Below are 13,194 nucleotides of genomic sequence, written 5' to 3'. Positions count from 1 at the left end.
CCTTCTTATGATGATTTGGCCAAACTTTTTTGAGAAGAGGTTGGGGATCCTGACCTGAAGAGGTCGGTCGCTTTGTCTTCAATCAGCCTGGGTCAGATGGCTCGACCCAGGGTATGAACACTGAGTTTCATACTTGAGGTCGAACTCGGATAGTTCTATAGCCTATTGAACCATTCTGCCCACAATGTTTGTTTTTTGAAGAATTTGCTTTATGGGCTGGTTCGTTTGAACTTTTATTGTGTGAGCGTGAAAATAAGGTCGTAGCCTTCGAGACGCCACTATCAAGGCATATGCAAACTTCTCAAGTTTTTGGTATCTCAACTCGGGAACTTATAGGACTTTGCTGGTGAAGTACACGGGATGCTGCCCGACCTCATCTTCTTGTATTAGTGCTGATGCCACAGCCTTTTCGGCTACAGACAAATACAGGACGAGTTCTTTCCCGATTTTAGGTTGGGTCAGAATAGGAGGTTTGCTTAAAAACCTTTTGAACTCCTGGAAAGCTTCTTTGTATTCTATAATCCATTCAAACTGGCATCCTTCTCTTAGTGGAGAAAAAGTGGTTGGGATCTCAATGCTGATCCTGCTAAGAACCTGGAGAGAGCTGCAAGTCGACCATTCAGCTGCTGGACTTCTGGTGCACGAAATTGTGATGTCCAGGCTCGAACAATCCCTGGCAAAGTGAGCAACTTGGTACGCGTAATCGTGATTACACTTTAATTATGTAAAATTCATGGCTCTTTCTTTCCCTGGCAATGGCGCCAAGAACATGGTGCCAATACCATGGTTCACAACTTCGATACAACTAACCAGTAATTGATGTATAAATCCACTTCCGGGGCCCACTTGGTGTGTGTTTGGGCTGAGCTTAAGTGTTGCACGTGTAGAGGTCCTTCTTAGAGTTGAACGCCAGCTTTTGTGCCAGTTTGGGTGTTCAACTCTGGTTTTGGCTCCTTTTCTGGCGCTGGACTCCAGATTTGGGTAGAAAGCTGGCGTTGAACGCCAGTTTACGTCGTCTATTCTTGGCCAAAGTATGAACTATTATATATTTCTGGAAAGCCCTGGATGTCTACTTTCCAACACAATTGGAAGCGCGCCATTTCGAGTTCTGTAGCTCCAGAAAATCCATTTTGAGTGCAGGGAGGTCAGAATCCAACAGCATCAGCAGTCCTTCTTCAACCTCTGAATCTGATTTCTGCTCAAGTCCCTCAATTTCAGCAAGAAAATACCTAAAATCATAGAAAAACACACAGACTCATAGTAAAGTCCAGAAATATGAATTTAACATAAAAACTAATGAAAACATCCCTAAAAGTAACTAGATCCTACTAAAAACATACTAAAAACAATGTCAAAAAGCGTATAAATTATCCGCTCATCACAACACCAAACTTAAATTGTTGCTTGTCCCCAAGCAACTGAAAATCAAATAGGATAAAAAGAAGAGAATATACTATAAATTCCAAACTATCAATGAAACATAGCTTCAATCAAATGAGCGGGACTTATAGCTTTTTGCCTCTTGAATAGTTTTGGCATCTCACTCTATCCATTGAAGTTTAGAATGATTGGCATCTATAGGAACTTCAGATTTCGAATAGTGTTATTGACTCTCCTAGTTCAGTATGATGATTCTTGAACACAGCTTCTTTATGAGTCTTGGCCGTGGCCCTAAGCACTTTGTTTTCCAGTATTACCACCGGATACATAAATGCCACAGACACATAATTGGGTAAACCTTTTCAGATTGTGACTCAGCTTTGCTAAAGTCCCCAATTAGAGGTGTCCAGGGTTCTTAAGCACACTCCTTTTTTGCTTTGGACCTTGACTTTAACCGCTCAGTCTCAAGTTTTCACTTGACACCTACACGCCACAAGCACATGGTTAGGGACAGCTTGGTTTAGCCACTTAGACCATGATTTTATTCCTTTAGGCCCTCCTATCCACTGATGCTCAAAGCCTTGGGATCCTTTTTATTTGCCCTTGCCTTTTGGTTTTAAGGGTTATTGACTTTTTGCTCTTGCCTCTTGGTTTTAAGAGCTTTTGGCTTTTTCTGCTTGCTTTTTCTTTCTATTTTTTTTCTCTATTTTTTTCGCCTATTTTTTTTTCCTGCAAGCTTTGTTCTTTGCTGCTTTTTCTTGCTTCAAGAATCATTTTTATGATTTTTCAGATTATCAAATAACATGTCTCCTAGTCATCATTCTTTCAAGAGCCAACATATTTAACATTCTTAAACAACAACTTCAAAAGACATATGCACTGTTCAAGCATACATTCAGAAAACAAGAAGCATTGTCACCACATCAATATAATTAGGCTAAGTTCAAGGATAAATTCGAAACTCATGTACTTCTTGTTCTTTTGAATTAAAACATTTTTCATTTAAGAGAGGTGATGGATTCATAGGACATTCATAACTTTAAGACAAAGTTACTAACTACTAATGATCATGTAATGAAGACACAAACATAGATAAGCACATAACATAGAAAACAAAAAACAGAAGAAATAAGAACAAGAAATGAATCCACCTTAGTGATGGTGGCGTTTCCTTCTTGAGGAACCAATGATGTCCTTAAGCTCTTCTATGTCTCTTCCTTGTCTTTGTTGCTCCTCCCTCATTGCTTTTTGATCTTCTCTTATTTCATGGAGCATGATAGAGTGCTCTTGATGTTCCACCCTTAGTTGCTTCTAATAATTGTGTGGAAGAAAATATGTCCCCTGAGGTATCTCAGGGATCTCTTGATTTACAGTCAAATGTTCTACCACTGAGCTATAGACCCTTGATGGAAGCTTTTGTCTTCCCTTTCCTCTTTCTAGAGGTTTCTTTGGCCTTAGGTGCCATCAATGGTTATGGAAAAAAAACAAAAAAGCTATGCTTTTACCACACCAAACTTAGAATGTTGCTCGCCCTCGAGCAAAAGAAGAAAGAATAGAGGAAGAAGAAGAAGATATGGAGGAGATGGAGGGAGGTGTGTATTCGGCCATATGGGTGGGATTGGGTGGGAAAGAGATGTTGAATTTTGAAGGTAAATGGGTGTATGGATGTGAGTGGTAAAGGGTTAATAGGGAAGAGTGTTTATTGGGAGTAGAGGATGATTGAGAAGAGAGAAGAGAGTGAGTGGAGGTATGTGGGGATCCTGTGGGGTCCACAGATCCTGAGGTGTCAAGGCATTTACATCCCTGCACCCATTAGGCATGTAAAAATGCCTTTGCACACAACTCTGGGCGTTCAGCGCCAGGTTGGTGGCCATTTTGGGCGTTCAACACCCATTTGTGTGCCATTTCTGGCGTTGAATGCCAGAACCATGCCTGTTCCGGCGTTCAGCGCCCAGAAGCTACCCATTTTGGGCGTTCAGCGCCAGAACCATGCTCTATTCTGGCGCTGAACGCCAGACAGATGCTCCTCCAGGGTGTGATTTTTCTTCTGCTGTTTTTGATTCCGTTTTCAATTTTTATATTTATTTTGTGACTCCACGTGATCATGAACCTACAAAGACATATAACTAAGAAAAATATAGTTAGATAAATAAAAATTGGGTTGCCTCCCAACAAGCGCTTCTTTAATGTCAATAGCTTGACAGTGGGCTCTCATGGAGCTTCACAGATCTGCAGAGCTTTGTTGAGACTCTTGATGAATGGATTTTTGATGGTATAGAATTTCACAAATGAATTCTTGTTGCAAGTATAGTTTCTAAACCAATCACTAATCCTTTCATACAATAAGTTGTTTGTCACTAGTACAAACCCCTAAAATTTATAAACCGAAGTATTGGACCTCGGGTCGTTCTCCCTAGGAATTACAATAAAGTGTCTTGTTATTGGTTATGAGTTATTTTGGGGTTTTGGATAAGAAGCATGAAAAGTAAATGGCAATGAAAATAAACTAACAACTATAAAAGGCTCTTGGTAAGGTATGAAAATTAGAAGTCCTATCCTAGTTATCCTTCTCAATTGTGATGAGAATTGTTCATTACTACCACTTAGTTAACCCTTACTAATTAAAGGAAAGTCAAGTGGATGAATTGACTTTAGCCACAAGTCCTAGCCAACTCCCAAGGAAAGACTAGCTTTAGTGCACTCCAAACCAATTAGCAATCTCTCCAATTATCAATCAACAAAGGAATTAGATAACTCAAGTGTCACTAATTACTCTACCTGGGCCAAAAGGAACAAAATCTATACTAAAACTAAAAGAGACATTTCAACAAACACATAAAGTGTAAGAGGAGTAAACATTATTAAATGCAAGAATTAAAGGAATCTACAACTACAAAAATAAGAGATCAGCAATAGAAAAGCAAAGAAGACACATTTATTATGAATTACCTCTTATTGAATTGGAAGAATGTAGAAGGAACAATACTAGATCTACAACAAAATATAAGAACAACATAAAGGAATTTACAATAAAAGAATAGAAGAAGATGAATGTAGCAACAAAGAATTGAGAGATAGAAGTAGAAGAACATGAATCTAAATCTAGATCTAAGGTTATTGAACTAAACCTAATCCTAATTCTAGAGAGAAGTGAGAGCTTCTCTCTCTAGAAACTCTAAAACTAATCCTCTCCCTAAAACTAATGACTAAAAGTGATTATTGGTCAAAAGGTGATGATTCTTCCCCTTCCCCTTAATCCTTCATCCTTTTATTCCTTTCCCTTAGCAATTTGGCGCCAAAAATGGGTTCAGAAACCCTCTCAAATCGCCAGGCACGTGTTGCATTAGTGAGGTCATGTGCCTTCATCGATGTGTGCGCGCATGGTACGCGTGCGCGCACGGTACGCGTGCGCGTCCCTGGCTAATTCTGCGATGTGCGCGCGAGCGCCTTGTGCGCGTGCGCGTGCATGGCTGACTTTGCTTCTTTGACTTTTTATGCTTCTCTCCACTTGCATGCTTCCTTCCTTGCTTCCTTTGATCCATGCCTAGCCTATTTCAATCCTGGAATTACTAGCAAACACATCAAGGCATCTTACGGAATCAAAGAAGAACTAGAATTCATCAAAATAAGGCTTAAAGAGCATGTTTTTACACTTAAGCACAAACATGGGAGAGATAACAAAATCATGCTAATTCCTAGGCTAAATGTGACAAAAGGTTATCAAAATACTCTAAATTCAATGCAAAACAAACCATCAAATTGGGGTTTGTCAACCTCCCCACATTTAAGCCTTAGCGTGTCCTCATGCTAAAATAAGAAGGAACTAAGGGTTATGACATTTATTGAATGCAACTAAACTATATGAGTCCTATCTAAATGCAATTATCTAAAGCAATTGGAAATGCTTAGTTCAAACAAATCAATTCTCAAGAGAGCATGTGTAAGCACAAGAGCTAGGCAATAAGGACTAAGTCCAAACCACAATTGTATTGAATTGTCAAAAAGAGTTCAAACTTGCAAGAATATAGATAATATGGGTGAACACATGTGATTGAACCTTTGAACCCTCACCGGATGTGTATCCGCTCTATTCACTCAAGTGTTTAAGGGTTAATTCACTCAATTCTCTTCTAATCATGTTTTTCAAAATTTGATTTTCTTCTAACAATCAACATTTATTCAATGCATGCATACATTCATCATGAGGTCTTTCATTTAGGTTGTAATGGGGTTAGGGTCAAGGTAGGATCATTTATGGTTAAGTGGACTAGGATTTGAGTCTTTGATTAGCATAGACTTTCCCACCTAACCTATTTAATGACCTATACAAATGCAAGCTATTCTAACTACCCATTCTTCACTTTTTCTTACATACTCATGCATTTTCTTTTCATTTCTCAACACTTATGCATTGATTCTTATTGAGCTTCACTTTGGGGCATTTTGTCCCCTTTATTGCTTTTCTTTTTTTTTTTTCTTTCTTTTTCTATATACATTTTTTTTCTTTATATATATTTTTTTCTTTTTTCTTCTTTCAAACTGAATACGAGAACATCAATGCATAAGGTCTCTACAATTAATCAATACATGAATATGTGCCCAATTCCTAAACATAAAAGTGTACTGCCCCTTTTTATCCCATCCAATGTTCCCAAGCCTCACCAACTTTGAATAGTAAAACACTCTCACTAGCCTAGGTCAATCAAAGATCCAAACAAGGACTTTTCATTGGTTTTCCGCCTTAGGCTTGTAATGTGCTAAAATAAGAATAAGTTGGTTAAGCATAGGCTCAAAATTGGCTAACAATGGAGAGTAAAAGGTTGGCTATTTGGGTAAGTGGCTAATGAAAGAATGGCCTCAATCATATAAATGCACAAACACAAGAAATAAACGGATATATAGAATCAAGCAAATCAAGGATCACAATCATGGAAAGAGAACAATTTCACACAAGAATGGAAAATAAGTGGTTATAAAATGTAACCACATCAATAGGCTCAAGTCTCACAAGCTTGTGTTCTCAATTCAATACATGCTTCACAAGGTATGAAATTCAAGCAAGTTTCAAAAATTCTCTTTCAATCAATTGGGTTACTGCCCTATATTTAAACTTCTTGAAAAATCTCAATGTTTGACTAAGCATTGTTGTGATTGAAAAGTTCAAAAATTTGTTAGTTCACCCTTTCCTTTTTCACTTAGAACCAATATATTATGCAAAAAGGGTGACTAAATATTTGCAATCCAAAGTATGATTTCTAATCATAACTACAAACTAAAAACAAAGATAAACAAAATGTATAAAGAAGAATCCAACTAAAAGTACGGAATCTATCATCCAAAACATCTAAAAATATCCAAAAGCATCAAAATATCTAAAATCCAAAATAAGCAATAAAAGCAATAAAAGTATCCAAAGCAAACTAGAAATGCATCAAAATATATACAAAGATGTGCAAAATGAGATAACTAGGCCGAAAAGTTCACCGGTTCCCAAATAATGCTACCGGTGCCCTCCCCACACTTAAAACCAAGCATCGTCCTCGATGCTAAACCGGAGGATCAGTGGGAGGTACAACGATAGGCTCTGGCTCGGACAGTGGCTGGGGCTGTGGGACCGGCTCCTCCTGAGTCTGTGGCGGCTCTGTAGTGTCAGGGGCATCCTGCTGAACCGGTGCCTCCGCGTCCTCCTCCTGATGATCCTGCTCATCGGAGGTCGGAGAGTCTGGAAGTGGAGGTAACTCAGCGCCAAGGGAGATGAGTGCCTGATCCATCCGATCCAGTCGGCGTCTGACATGAAGCCTCTCGCGCTCCAAGAACCGAAACAGACGCTGAACCAGTAGGTAAGTGGGCTCGGGTGCTGAAGGAGGTGGGGCTGCTGGCAAAGAAGATGGTGTAGCTGCCTCGACTGCCGCTCTAGCTCGAGAACGGCGGCTGGTCGGGGGCCTCTCGTGCACCCACACACCCCAGGGAATAGTAACTTCCTTGTCGTCGTCATCTGGAGGTGGTGGTGTCACGTCATCGTCCTCCCACGGGACATCAGCTAGCTCAGCTAAGCTAGTAACCAGTGTCGGAAACGGTAACAAGCCGCGAATATGAGCTCTCCACATGCTATGCCTAATCAGCCGGGGAAAATATACTTCTTTCCCCTCCATGACACACCCAATCAAGACCAGCATATCCATCGGAATCTCCGAAAAGTGAGTGGTAGGGAAGACATAGTGGGCAAATATTTGTTGCCAAGTCCTAGCCTCCCTAGTCAGATGTGCAAATAGCATGCCCTTGGGCTTTGTGTTGCTCGAATCCATTACCCAAGAAGCATCTGGTGTAGCAATCACGCGCCTAAGCACCTCATAGTCGAAAGTCATGGAGAGGAGAGCTACCTCTGCCTGCTGGTAGGCACACATCTCAGGAGTACCAACTCTGCAGAGCAGTGCATCCCTCAAGGCATCCTCAGTGATCATAATCTCTCTACCCCTCAAGAATACTGAATCCAAGCCCGGTCGAAAGAAATTGCAGTAAAATTCCTTGACCCACGAGATGTTAATCCGTCCCAAGTCCCTATCGACGAAATCCAAGCCCAGCTCAGAAATACGGGCGTTTATGGCACGCCTCACATCGTTGGGAAGATTCAGCTTCTTCTCAATATTCAGATTCTTCTTTGTATAACGGGAGAGGCGTAGCTCGCAGTAGAGGTTTGGAAATTTGGTTGGATCAGTGGACGGGAGTAACTGATTTTCTTTCTCCTCCTCATTCAGCGGATTCCTCGCATAGTTAGCAGATGGTGGGGGTGTAGAGGTCTTGGAGCGCTTCCTTTTTTTGGAAGCAGAGGCTATGGCTTTTCCTCTATCCGACATCCTGAAAAATATGATAGAAGATATAAAACATTTAGCATGTAACAAAGAAGGCATGTTCAGGAGACAAATATCAAAGAGCAATCATGATGTTGCACTGAATACGTAAAAGTGAACAAGTAAGCATAAGTGAATGAACCAAGACTGTAATCTTCATTAAAGGCAACATCTCATATTCAAAAGGCAATAATATCATCATAATTTTGAAAGAATTGTTAAAGAGGGTTAAAAGTGAGTGGAAGTAAAACGGTTAAAGAAATTAGTAAGTTAGAAAAGTGGATTAGCGATATGATGATATATAGGCTCAATTGAACGAGAAGTTGCGGTTCATGTTCACAATGATTGTGCAAATCCGGGAAGTCAAAAAGGGAAACAGAAATTTGCCCAAAACTGAAATAAAGATCAAAATGAAACTAATTTCCTTGAAAATCGGGCAGCATTCCGGCTTAAAATTGGACGTTCCCGGATAGCAAAATAGCACAATTAGCACGAAAAATAACATCAATCACGCACAGCAGCAAACAGATATTATTTGGCAACACATATTGCATGGAATATCAACCCAAAACCAACATACCGTACCCAAGGAAGCAAGTAGCGGATATGCACATACGGAGCAATTATCAGGCCTAGAATCCTCTATCCAGCCCTAGCTACCTAACAGCAATTATATCTATCTAACCTAACATACAAAATATGAATTTAGCTAACTAACATGCAATTCCAGGAACTAACATAAATGAACAAATAAAAAGGAAAAATAGAAAAAGAAATAACAGAAATGGAGCAGGAACCTGGGAGCCGGGAAAAACTGAGAATGGAAAGGGGAACGACGATAAGGCAGGGGCAGCAGAGACAGAACCGGGCACCGCCGTGAACGGTGGCGGTGAGGACGGCTGGCGCGGTGGTTTGGCCGGAGGGATGAGAAACTGAGGGGAGGAGGGAGGGTGATGGTGAGAGAGGAGAAGGATAGGAGGATGTGCAGGAAGAACAGAGAGGGGGAAGCCGCCGGCAGTGATGACGGGGTGGCGGCGGAGGGAAGGGTGAGAGGAGTGAGAGGGAGTGAGAGGGAGAGAGAGAGAACGGGTGGTGGTGAGAGGGAAAGGGAATTGATGGCCAAGGACGGTGACGGAGGTAGGTCGTGCGGCGGCGACCGGCGCTGCTGCTGCGACGGCAGTTGGGGGAGAGAAGAAGAAGAAGAGAGTGGAGGTTGGGGAAAGGGTTGCGCGACTACGCAGTGTGCTTCGCGAGCTAGGGTTATCCCTATTTTTGAATCGGCGCGCGCGCGCACCTTGCGCGTCCGCGTCCATTGAGAGAACGTGGGCCCTACGCGTGCGCGTACAACGCGCTTAAGCGGGGGTGAGCAGAATAGGAAAGGACGCGTGCGCTTACCGTGCGCGCACGCGGGCATGGAGTTGGGCTAGGGGCTTAGAGTTGGCCCAACTCAGGCCTAACTCTCTGGAGACTGGCCTGGGAGTCGCGCACCAGACCTGCGCGCACGCGGCATGTACGCGTCCGCGCGCATTGTGGGAAAGGGAGATTCATGCGTGAGCGTGCAGTGCGCGCTAACGTGGGGTGGCATATATTAGGCAGGGGCGCGTGCGCGTACGGTGCGCGCACGCGTACATGAGATTGTGCCTGAGGCTTAGAATGGGCTTGAGGCACGCCCGACTCTCGGGTTCGTGGCCTAGATTGGTGGCAACACGCAAGGACGTGCGCGCGGTAAATGCGCGTCCGCGTACATTGACGGATTGTGAAATGGCGCGCCGGCATGATGCATGCGCTCGCGCAGATCGGGTTGGGCCTGGGGCCTAAAGCTAGCCCAGAAATGGCTTAACTCTCTGGGGTTTGGCTCAATCATTTGCAGCAGCAAATCAGCGCGGACGCGGCAGGTGCGCGTCCGCGCGAACTTCCATGTTCTAATAGTCGGCGCGCCCACACGTAGTGCGCGTCCGCGTGGGTCAGGTTGGGCTCAAGGCACAATGTTTGCCCAAGAGAGGCCCAACTCTCGGGAGTGTGGCTCGTGGTGCATGCGCACCGGGACGCGTACGCGTACGTTGTGCGCGCGCGTCCACGCCCTTTCTCTTTTTTTTTTTTCTTTTTTTTCAGAAAAAAAAACTTGCTGGGTGCTCCCCTTAGTGTTCACAACTCTTATTCACTCAACCATCATACAATTCACAAAAATGCAGTTTTTGATATTATTCATCTACTACTAAACACAACATGCATGTGACTAAGCTAACAATTAAGTCGTACAAACAAATTTGTATGAAACATCTACCTACAATGGTAACTCAAATCACTTATTAAGTAAATTTAAAAGAGTGGAAAGAGTTTACCATGGTGGGGTGTCTCCCACCTAGCACTTTTAGTTTAAGTCCTTAAGTTGGACATTTTGAGAAGCTTATTGTCATGGTGGCTTATGTTTGTACTCATCCTTGAATCTCCAAGGATCCTTGCTTCTCAATTGGTTGACAGAATTTCCAACCATATTCATCAAGCTCGGGCACAGTTCCACCCAAGATATGAGTCCCCATAGTTGGTCTTCATATAGCGAACCGGGATCCCATATCTTATCTTCACACCCATCTTCGATTTGGTCTTCATACTCTCTCTTTCCGGGTGGTTGACATATAGAATTCCCTTTAACATACCAAGCCTTCCGTTGAAACCCATGCAAAGTGGTATTCTTCCAATCATCGTTCCTATGCCTTGAAACCTTGACCTTAATGAGCCTAATTCCTAACTTGCAACCACTACACAATTCTCTTTTTCCTTTAAGTCCACAAAGAGCTCTAAGTTGTCCATCCGTTTCAATCAAACCATATTCAAGCGAGAAAGTAAAGCTTATGGATAAGAATTTTACCCACTTGAATGTTGTGTTGGATGGTGACTCGGAAAGGGAGACCTCCCCACACTTAGATAATGCAAGGTCTACTTCCTTGTGCTCTTCTTTGTGTATTTCCACCTCTTTGCGAGCTTCCTTGATTTCAACCTTTCCCCTTTTATCACATAGCTTGGTGTTGTCTTCAAGAACTTTGATTTCTTGCCTAATGGGAGGTGGTTCAATTTTGGATAGAAATTCATTGATGAATAGATCCATTTCTTGGTCAACCTCTTCATATTCTTCAATTTCAATATACACCATGTCCTTCTCATCTTCCTTGGGAGGTTGCGCACACTCTTCTATAATTTCAACTCTATGTCCAATGGGAGAGGATTCCATTGTAGAGAGGAATTCATCCATGATTGAATCCATCTCTTGATAAGCCTCTTCCAAGTCTCCAACGATGATATGCCTTGGGGGTTGCGCACCCTCCTCAACATCAATATCAAGCTTCTTGGACGAGTTCTCCATGATGCTACATTCCCATGGACTTTCAACATCTCCTAAATCTTCAACCACTTCTTCCTTTTCTTCAATGATTATAGGTTCCTCTAGTTGCTCCAATACAAAATTTGACTCCTTTTTCTCCACCGAATTTTCCAATTTCACCTTCATACTTTGCTCTTCTTTTGACTTTTCACATGTGGTCACGGAGGTACCTTGAGTATTCAAGCATTGGTGGGCTAAAGTGTGCACCACCTTGGTCAAATTGGTCACAAACTCAAGTGTATCCCACTTCATGGCTTCTTGTCCTTGGAGTAACAAAGTGAGAGGATCGTCTATTGGGGCTTGGGGTGAATAGGAAGGTTCATTATTTTGGAGGGAGGGTTCATGGTAGGAAGGTGGTTCTTCTTGGTAAAGGTATGGAGATGATGAGTATTGAGGTGGTTCTTGGGAGTAATCTTGATATGGTTGTGGTTATTCTAGAGGTTCTTGCTCATAATGGCCATAAAAATATGGTATGGATGATTGGTTATATGATGGATATGGATCATAGGGTGGTGCTTGGTGATGAAAGGCTTGTGAGAATGGTTGAGGTTCATGTTGAGGGTATGGATCATAGGCATATGGTGGTGGTTCTTGAAAATCACAAGGTGAGTCACCATAGCCATTGGATTGGTATGCATCATAGAATGACTCTTCTTCATAGTGCATTGGTGGAGGTTGTTGCCATGAGGATCGATCATATGCATATGGCTCCTCCCACCTTTGGTCATCCCATTCTTGATACACATCTTCATTATAGTCCTCATTTCCTACAACATGTTGATAACCAAACTCATAGCCAAGGTGAGAATTCATGATAGCAAGAAGAAAATGAAAACAAAATCAAATAAGAAGCAAGAAAATTAAATCCTAAAACTAGCAAGAGCTAACAAAAGCAAACATATTCACACTATTCACATATATACAATAACCAATAACATAACACCATTGCATGTCCCCGGCAACGGCGCCATTTTGATGAATGGATTTTTGATGGTATAGAATTTCACAAATGAATTCTCGTTGCAAGTATAGTTTCTAAACCAATCACTAATCCTTTCATACAAAAAGTTGTTTGTCACTAGTACAAACCCCTAAAATTTATAAACCGAAGTATTGAACCTCGGGTCGTTCTCCCTAGGAATTACAATAAAGTGTCTTGTTATTGGTTATGAGTTATTTTGGGGTTTTGGATAAGAAGCATGAAAAGTAAATGGCAATGAAAATAAACTAACAACTATAAAAGGCTCTTGGCAAGGTATGAAAATTAGAAGTCCTATCCTAGTTATCCTTCTCAATTGTGATGAGAATTGTTCATTACTACCACTTAGTTAACCCTTACTAATTAAAGGAAAGTCAAGTGGATGAATTGACTTTAGCCACAAGTCCTAACCAACTCCCAAGGAAAGACTAGCTTTAGTGCACTCCAAACCAATTAGCAATCTCTCCAATTATCAATCAACAAAGGAATTAGATAACTCAAGTGTCACTAATTACTCTACCTGGGCCAAAAGGAACAAAATCTATACTAAAACTAAAAGAGACATTTCAACAAACACATAAAGTGTAAGAGGAGTAAACATTATTAAA

The sequence above is a fragment of the Arachis hypogaea genome, chromosome 11, assembly GCF_003086295.3.
Source record: "Arachis hypogaea cultivar Tifrunner chromosome 11, arahy.Tifrunner.gnm2.J5K5, whole genome shotgun sequence".
Classification (NCBI taxonomy): Eukaryota; Viridiplantae; Streptophyta; class Magnoliopsida; order Fabales; family Fabaceae; genus Arachis; species Arachis hypogaea.
Note: the sequence above shows the minus strand (reverse complement) of the source record.